Source organism: Benincasa hispida, unplaced genomic scaffold (assembly GCF_027475165.1).
Source record: "Benincasa hispida cultivar pf3 unplaced genomic scaffold, pf3_genome.v1.1 HicScf775, whole genome shotgun sequence".
Lineage (NCBI taxonomy): Eukaryota > Viridiplantae > Streptophyta > Magnoliopsida > Cucurbitales > Cucurbitaceae > Benincasa > Benincasa hispida.
In genome coordinates this window covers 40,452-49,127 of record NW_028326905.1, presented here as the reverse complement: position 1 = coordinate 49,127, position 8,676 = coordinate 40,452, and the positions used below count along the sequence as shown (strand labels likewise).

Genomic DNA, 8,676 nt, shown 5'->3' with positions numbered 1-8,676 from the left:
ACTTGAGAATCGTTTTGACAATTGTCTAGTGATCTAATCCTGGATTGGACTGATATCAACTGACAATCCCTATTGCATAGAAAATATCAAGTCTAATACATAACATTGCATACATGAGGCTTCCAACAGCCAAAGCATAGGGAATCCGTCTCATTTCCTCAACCTCTTGAGGGTCTTATGTAAACTCTGAACCCTACTTTTCCTACCTAAGTATGTTAACTATGTGATTACAATGTTAAGTAGGTTTACTTAAGAGGAATGTTACATTGTAGGGAAAAGGTGAAGAATGAAGGAAAAGAAGAAGAGAAAACTCTAAGTATTGTGTTGAAATGCCTCGGATAGGCTTGTGAATTTAGTCGAGAGTGCTTTTGGTAAGCCAAATTCTAAATCTTTATGATATATTGAGTTTGGGATTTATGTTGAACAAAGGAAGAAGAATACTATTAAGGATAATATGATTATTATTATTATCATTAGTATTATTATTATTTTGTTATTAAAGGCTGAATAGAAATGTGGAATTAAATAATTTTGTGATTATTTGAAAAAAAAAAAGAAAGGAAAAGAGAAAAAGGTGCAAGTTGGTGGTGGAGGTTTAAGTGGGATGAGCGATCACTCTTTCCCCATTTTTACTGCCGACATTCCTCCTCCTCCAAACTGAAACAAGTGAGGGTACTTCAGCTAGGCATTGAATTGGAGAAGAAGAAGAAGGTTTAGGGTTGAGTGGGGTAGAATTTGAAGAAAACTTGGGGAAATTCGAAGAAGAATTGAAGCTGGTCTGGAATTCGAGTAATCTGGACAGGGTATGATGTTCGAAGGATAACAAGCTGTAGAGATCGAGTTTAGAGCTGAATATTTGAGGTTAGTAATTTAACTCATTTCTTAACAACTTTTGTGAAGGATGCCTGAGCTAAATATGAAGGAAACTAGGTGAAATTCAAAGAAGAATTGAAGCTCGTCTGGAATTCGAGTAATTTGGACAGGATATGATATTCGAAGAATAAAAGTCTGTAGAAATTGAGTCTGGAGCTGAAATTTTAAATTAAGATAGCTAACTCAATTATAAACAAGTTTGTAGAAGGAAGTTTCTTGAGATGAGTTCTGAAAATTTAGTTATGAATTTTTGAAGTTGAATCTAGAATTTGATGAACAAGCAGGCAGCTGCTTGGTATGAGTAAGCAAGTAGCTCGATGGAAGAGCTTGGCAAGTAGGCTGAGCAAGGACCACGTGAGCGAAGTAGCGATCGCCAAGTCTAGGCGAGAGGGCCGGCTGATTGCGTGAGGGAGGCTGCTAAGCGAGGCAAGCTAAGCGATCAACATTGTGCGAGAATAGCCGCACGATGGGAAGTCATGCCACGGGCTAAGGGACACTTTGAAAATTGGCTAAGTGCTTGAAAGTTTGGCGATGAGATGTGATCGCCTAGGAGCTAATCCTCCAAAGTTTGGCTAAGTGTACAACTCTCAAGGTGATTGTAGGATGCACCATGCGATGGTTTGACACAAGGGCTTGATTTATATAATGAGTTTCAAAAGGGAGACTAGTGAGAAAGCTAAAAGGTACCTTTATGTGTGTAGGTGCAACCCCAATTGGTGAAGCTTCCCAAGCTCTAAGAAAGCAAACTTGAAGGACCCATGAGTGACTACATATTCTCAAATTTTTTCAATTTTTTTAATAATGATAAACCATGCTATTTCAATGCTATTTGATGATAAGTTTATATGTTTTCAAGCAACTAAGTTTCATGAGGTTGCTTAGCATTTTCCTCAAGTATGTGCTTATTCTATCGCATGCCAAGGTGATATGTTAGTTTTATTTCAAATTAAGTATTTTATGTTGAAGCATGCATTTTGAAGACTATAGCTAAGTTTCTACAAAATGCTAAGCTAAAAGCTATGTTCTGAAAGATTCTTAATGTGTATGATTTAAAGCATGATATGTTTTTAGTAAGCCGGATATTGAAGGTATTGAAGGTATCCAAGAAGTACCTAAGGTGTTGACGATACTTAGTAACTCCACGTCCACTAGGTAGTTCTGAATGTGAGGCCAAAGTAAGGGTCTCTTAGGCCATATACCAGCAACCTGAGGCCGAAGTATGGGTCTCTTGGCCGGATACAAATGTTGAGAGCTAGAGTGATGTATGTTCGTTCTCAACTAAGGTTTAATGATGTTTATTGATGTTTAATGAGTTTTCTTCTCAAAAGCTTGATGTTATGACTATGTTCATGTTTTAAAGGAAGTTTCTTGAAATTTTTTCCAGTATGTTTACATGTTTTTTTATTAATGAAAAGCATGGTATGTCTTGATTTCTAGTAGTCATTCATTGGGCGAATAGCTCACGGTTTTCAAATATTTTTTTTTCTTTCCCCAGGTAGCGGTCAGATTCCTTGAGATTGATCCTACTGTTGCTTGCCACACAAGACCCAGCTAGTTGAAGAGAAACTAGGTTAACTATTGTATATATGTACACATGTTGTGAGAAGTGTCAGGAACATGTTAGTGAGGAATGTCAGGGACTTGTTAATATCGTTTTGGGCCCAACTATAAATATTTTATCTGTAGATATTGTGTTATGTTTCTTAAGCATGTGATTATAAAGAAGATAATGTTGAGCCTTCCTGATGTGGATTAATTGTATAAGTTAATAATGTTTATCAGGTTGACACTAAAGGAGTTAAGTAAGTAAAGGGAGTAAGTGCTAGCGATAAGGCTAGTAACTGCAACCGTCACATCTTCTTCCAGGTTGAGAGGGTAATCTGGGAGAGGGTGTAACATCTTAGGACATTGATCCTTAGACAAAAAAATTCCTTGTCTAAAGGCTAATAAACCCCTTTTGGAATTCTGCATCCTATACCTGATCAACATTTGGTCAATGTATGATGCCTGAGACAAGGTCAACCTCTTGTTCTTATGATCCCAAATAATTTGGATCTCTAGAACATACTGCGTCTCTCCCAAATATTTCATTTGGAATTGAGCGGCTAGCCACTTTTTAATGTCAGTTAGAAAATCTACATCATTCCCAATGAGTAGAATATCATCCACATACAACACCAGAAAAGCTACTAAGCTGTTAATGATTTTTTTGTAAACACAAGACTCATCAACGTTTTAATCAAAGCCAAACGATTTGATCGCACTATCAAATCTAATGTTACACGATCTAGACGCTTGTTTTAGCCCATAAATGGACCTATTAAGCTTGCAAACTCTTTGCTCTTGATCTGGAACAATGAATCCCTCTAGTTGGGCCATGTAGATGGTTTCCTCAAGATTACCATTTAGAAAGGCAGTCTTGACATCCATTTGCCATATCTCATAATCATAAAATGTGGCTATGGACAGGAGTATCCTAATAGACTTTAACATGACAACAGGTGAGAAAGTTTCCTCATCGTCCACTCCCTCGACCTAGGTATAATCCTTTGCCACGAGTCTAGCCTTAAAGGTCTGTACCTTTCCATCTACACCTCGTTTTCTCTTGTAGATCCACTTACACCCTATAGGTTTTACCCCATCAGGTAGATCCACAAGTTCCCAGACATAATTGAAGTACATAGACTCCATTTCCTGGTTCATGGCTTTAATTCACTCATCTTTGTCAACATCCTCCATTACCTGCTTATAAGACAATGGATCCTCAACACCATCATGTAAAACAAGCTTGCTTCGTGGTTTATGATCCCTGATGTGGTCTTCTTTCAAGAAGATAACATTTGTCGACACAAACACCTTATTCTCACTCGGATCATAGAAGTATCCACCCCTAATTTCCTTGGAGTAGCCTACAAAGAGGCAAACTTTCGAAAGTGGTTCCAACTTTTTAAGGTTAGCCATAAGCACTGGGCCGAACATCCCCAAATCCTGAAGTGGCGTAAACTACCTCACCAGTACCAACTTGAAGAGTCAACTCTCCTTCTTCCAATGTTTTACATGAACTAAATCCCTTGTAGGAAGAATTAACGTGATTAGTAGCACCTGAATCAAGTATCTAGGCAAAATCATCATTCTTTAACAAACACGTCTCTAAGACAAATAAATCACATTTACTGTCTTTAGATTTCTTCCTCTTCTGGAGAGTAGTGGGATCAGTGTCAGAACCTAAATAAGCTCCACTCCATTTTAGAGAACAATTCTCGTCGATGAACTTCTCTAGAGTCAGAACAATTTCTTTCTCTTTTAGTCTCTTGACATTTAAGAAAGATTGGAGGTTATCTCGGGAACTGACACTACTGGTTTCTTTGTCATCCATCCCTTTTTGCTCAAAAGATGAGAACTGATGTTCAAACAATTCTTGCAATGAGTCCATGATCTCACGTGCAATGACCATGTTCTCAACCCTTTTGGCCACTATATCAGGTATGCTAGCCAAAATGTGAAGTTGGGTCAACGAGTTAGCCTTCATCCACACCTCATATGCATTACGAACATTTCGCGGTGCATCAAGGGTCGGGACTTGAGGACTCTCTTCTACCATGACAAACTCGAGGTCGTTTACCACGAAATATGTTTTTAGAGACTCTTTCAAATGTATGTAATCGGTCAAATTAAAAGAGGCAACTAACGGAAAATCATTCATGTTGCTGAAAAAACAAACATATTGATCTACATTAGATTTTAGCAAATACTCTTGAAAAAATAAAAAACAGCATCCAATAGGTTTAGCAAAATCTAAATGAACTTCGTATGACATCTAGTTTTGCAATGACGCTTTAGTAGTTTAGAACAAAAGCCACAGAAGAGTAGTCAATTTATCCCTCCTCTGAATTGAGACACTCTCAACCAATCATTAATACAAGAACATCTCTTGCTCCTATAACGACTAACCATCATTGATTTGGTCAAGAAATCATTAACTTGCTTAACAATTTCTCGTAAGTGTGACCCTTCATTTTAGATCCTAGAGTTCCACCCCAAGCTGCCAATTCGAAGGGAAAAAATCTGATTGGGGCGCATCGCGGTCTCAAAATGGAAGTTTTTCGCCTTTCTTAAGATAGCGCAGAAGGCTTTTAGGGCCTCAATAAAGCCAAAGATGCTATCTAAGTCCATGCCTTCCAGATTACCATGCCAGACAGGAACACCACCTTTCAATCTCGCAACTTTAGTAGCTAGGCGCTCGCACGCTTTAAGGGCAGTTGAAGCGACCCTATCCATTTCTGGAGTTCACCTTGATATTGACCAACCGCACAAAAACCATTTGAAAGGGGACGCTCCTAGGGTGCCATGAGGCAATGCAAGAAAATCTCACGGTGCAAACCAATGAAGGAGACTGTAGGACATGTTGACAAACATCATTCACTCACTTACTGTAAACACTCTCTCCGTCCATCTTGATATTGACTCATGCAAACACCATCCGAAGGGGGATGCTCCCAGGGCACCATGAGGCCAAGCATGAATCTCACGACATGAACATTAAGGGAGAAACGTGAGTGAAATTGACATATCATATACATATTTTCCTCTCACTTAGTATTTTATAATCTAGGGTTTAGTTTACTTAGAAAAACACGGCTAACGATTTTAACTGAGTGACTTTTTAGGTTTGCTCAAAAGTAACGCTTACTTTGGAAAGTTGAAAAACTATTGATCATCATCCATTAAACTCTTTAACGAAGTCTTTGATCAACAGTTGAATGCTTGTAGCAAATCTATCTAATTCATCTTTCCATGTAGGTTCCCAGGTAGGGGTATTCCATTTTCGTCAACTTAAGTACTTCAGCCTAGATAGAACCCACCTTAGACAAAAGGTCCCTTATAGATAGATTTAATACAAATTTAATCTTTTATAGAAATCAATTTAATCCTATTAAACCGATTTAAAAGATTAACTTAGGTATCTAATCTCATTAAAACTTTGAACTTAGGTCTATTTCAATCCAATTTTAAAACCCTTTTAAAACATGAGTTTACCTAAGTTCGCATGCAACTCTTTCTTATTGATTTTAGTTCTAATTTCCAATATAACGCTTATAAATGAAAACAACCAAAACCATCCACAATGCGAAGCAACACAAACAAGGCATTCATAACTCTTATAAACAGGCCTAAGTGTCATGCTCCATGCATTCTTCATTCATTGCTACTTTTATACAACAATTATATAACAAAGCAATGAATCAAGCATACATGCTTCCAAACACCCTTATACTATAACGCTTATAATATAAAGATGATGCATGAATATGCTTAATGCATGCATAAATATAACTCTTATATTTCATGATGCATGAGCATGCCTTCTTGTAATTGCATCATGCCAATAACGATATTATAACACTTATAATATATGATGCATGAATAAAATGCATAACCTAAGGTGGGTTTTAAATCTATATGTCATACACTATGGCATATAAACAAACATACATCTCATGTACATTAAATAAAAGTTGATGAGTCGGGATAATTAGCCTGAAATCCTCAAAAATAAAACTAACTATTACAAAGAGCAATGAGTCTCTGGTTCAAACAGGTGAATCGGGTTTTGAACCGTCCGGGCGACGAACGTGTCTCCTTGATCGTGTACTAAATCCTTGTGATCGCCTACACAATAGAGTAAACTCTTTACTCAATCATTGAGCAACGTTGTATGAGCATAAACAATTGTTTAACAATGATCGTGTACCTTTGACTATGTGATGAAGCATGAAGGCACATGATTGTGCAACGCGCATCATGCAACACAAGCCTTAAACGATCAATTAAACGACAACGATGCGGTGAAGCATAATCGTCTAAACGATCGCTGAGAAAACGTAAGGTATCGTATACCGCTTAATCGTGTAGTCAATGACTATGCGATGAAGCATGCTGAGCTACATGATCGTTTAGTGCGCGTGCCTTTTATTAAACGACGAGCATCAAATACTCTATGCGATCGTTTACCCTGAGCGTCCACGTGATCGAGCAACCAATACTATGCGATAGAGTAAGCGCTTTACCCGTTCGTTTAGCTCGGGCAGAACTTTTCTACACGATCATTTAGCCAAATCTTAACAATCGTTTAGCTGAGCTACACAATACGACCAACCTTTGGTGTCACACCCCCTCCCAGATTACCCTTTTATTCTGGAAGAGGATATGACCGTGGTAGTTACTAGCCTTACTGCCAGTACTCACCACCCAAGCCTTCTAATCTAAATACCAACCTGTTTGAAACATTAGTAATATATGAAAATAGCAAACCTCCCTTAAGGTTCTACAAAGATTCCATAAATACATGCAATAGCCAAGACATTACATTTATAGAAACATATTCACATGTGGCCTAAACATTCCTACAGAAGCTCTAGTCCCTCTCAAAACATGTGTACATAAACAGATCATCAACCTAAGTCTTTTACTAAGCTGAGTCTTTCGGTGGCAAGCAGCAGCAGGATCAACCTTGAGGAAATTGGCCGCTACCTGAAAAGAAAAAACACAGAAATTCTGTGAGCTAAAAGCCCACTATAGAATCGTAAAGCAACAAGCATAGCGTCACTATAAACATGTAAATATACCAATGAGTAAACTCAAGCAAAACTCAAACAATTGTCCCTAATTCTCAGACATCATTAAACATTATTATTCCCTAGTTAAGAACGAGTCTAAACGCTCTAGCTCCCAAACGTTTATTACCGGCCAAGAGACCTATACTTCGGTCTCTCATTCATAACTACCTACGTGCACGTGGCCATACTAAGTACCATCATATTTTAGGTACTTCTGCTCAGATATCTTCTCAAATTTGTCCTTCAGTATTGAGCTACTATGATACCTTCTCATATGTCCTTCGGAATCAAATTGGCTAGATACCTTCTCAAATGTCCTTCGGTATCAAATTGGCCAGGACCTTCTCAAATGTCCTTCGGTACCAAATTGGTTAGATACCTTCTCAAACGTCCTTCGGTATCAAATGTGTATTTTGTAACATCAAATTAAGTTCCATTGCCTAGTATTTACACAAGAACTCATTCTCTCATAGCCTTCCCCCTAGGAAGCATATATCAAAATCAGAAACATAGCTTTTGTAATGGTTACATGACATACCTTGGCCTGTGTTACACACATACAAGCCAGGAAACATGCGTTAAGTTATTCTCCAACCATTTGTTGCTTGAGGAAGTATAAATTCATCATTAATGTCACTGTGCTTTACTTGATCATATATGCATGAGTATTGGAAACCTTAAGTTTACTTAGTCACTCACCGTTCGTCAGGCTCTTAATGGTTTATACGTTTCCTCTAGCTCTTATTGGCCTGAAAAGATATAATTCCCAATTAAACTACTTAGAATTCCTAGTAAAATACCTCAAATAATTCATTTATTAAAGGAACTTCCATTAACACAGACAGCCTTACTAGCGAGATCCCCATGAGCGAGATCCTCCTCATGAACGAGATTCTCATGGGCGAGATCAACGAGATCCCCTAGAGCGAGATCAGCGAGATCCCTTAGAGCGAGATCAGCGAGATCCTTTAAAGTAAGATCAAGCTTTTCCTATCAAATTTTCATCTTAGCGATACTCACCTTACCAGCGATACTCAGCCCCATTCCTAGATAGATTTTCCCCTAGAGCGAGATCCTCGTTACAAAATCAGCAAGATTTCCTTTCTAAGCGAGATCCTCATGCCCACATCTCGCTATAATTCTCCACGATGAACTGCTTACTTGTTCTTCACAAGCAGTTGTCTGC

General features: G+C 38.1%; 1 long non-coding RNA gene across 2 annotated transcripts; it reads left to right on the top strand.

Moving 5' to 3' along the window:
- Positions 1–573: 573 nt before the first annotated feature.
- LOC150029950 (uncharacterized) lies at positions 574–2,613 on the top strand. 2 transcript variants are annotated; one of them, XR_016527240.1, is made up of 2 exons: positions 574–861; positions 2,369–2,613. It is a non-coding gene; the product is annotated as an uncharacterized LOC150029950 (long non-coding RNA). The 2 variants fall into 2 exon arrangements; XR_016527241.1 differs by having other exon boundaries at positions 574–2,135.
- Positions 2,614–8,676: the final 6,063 nt, after the last annotated feature.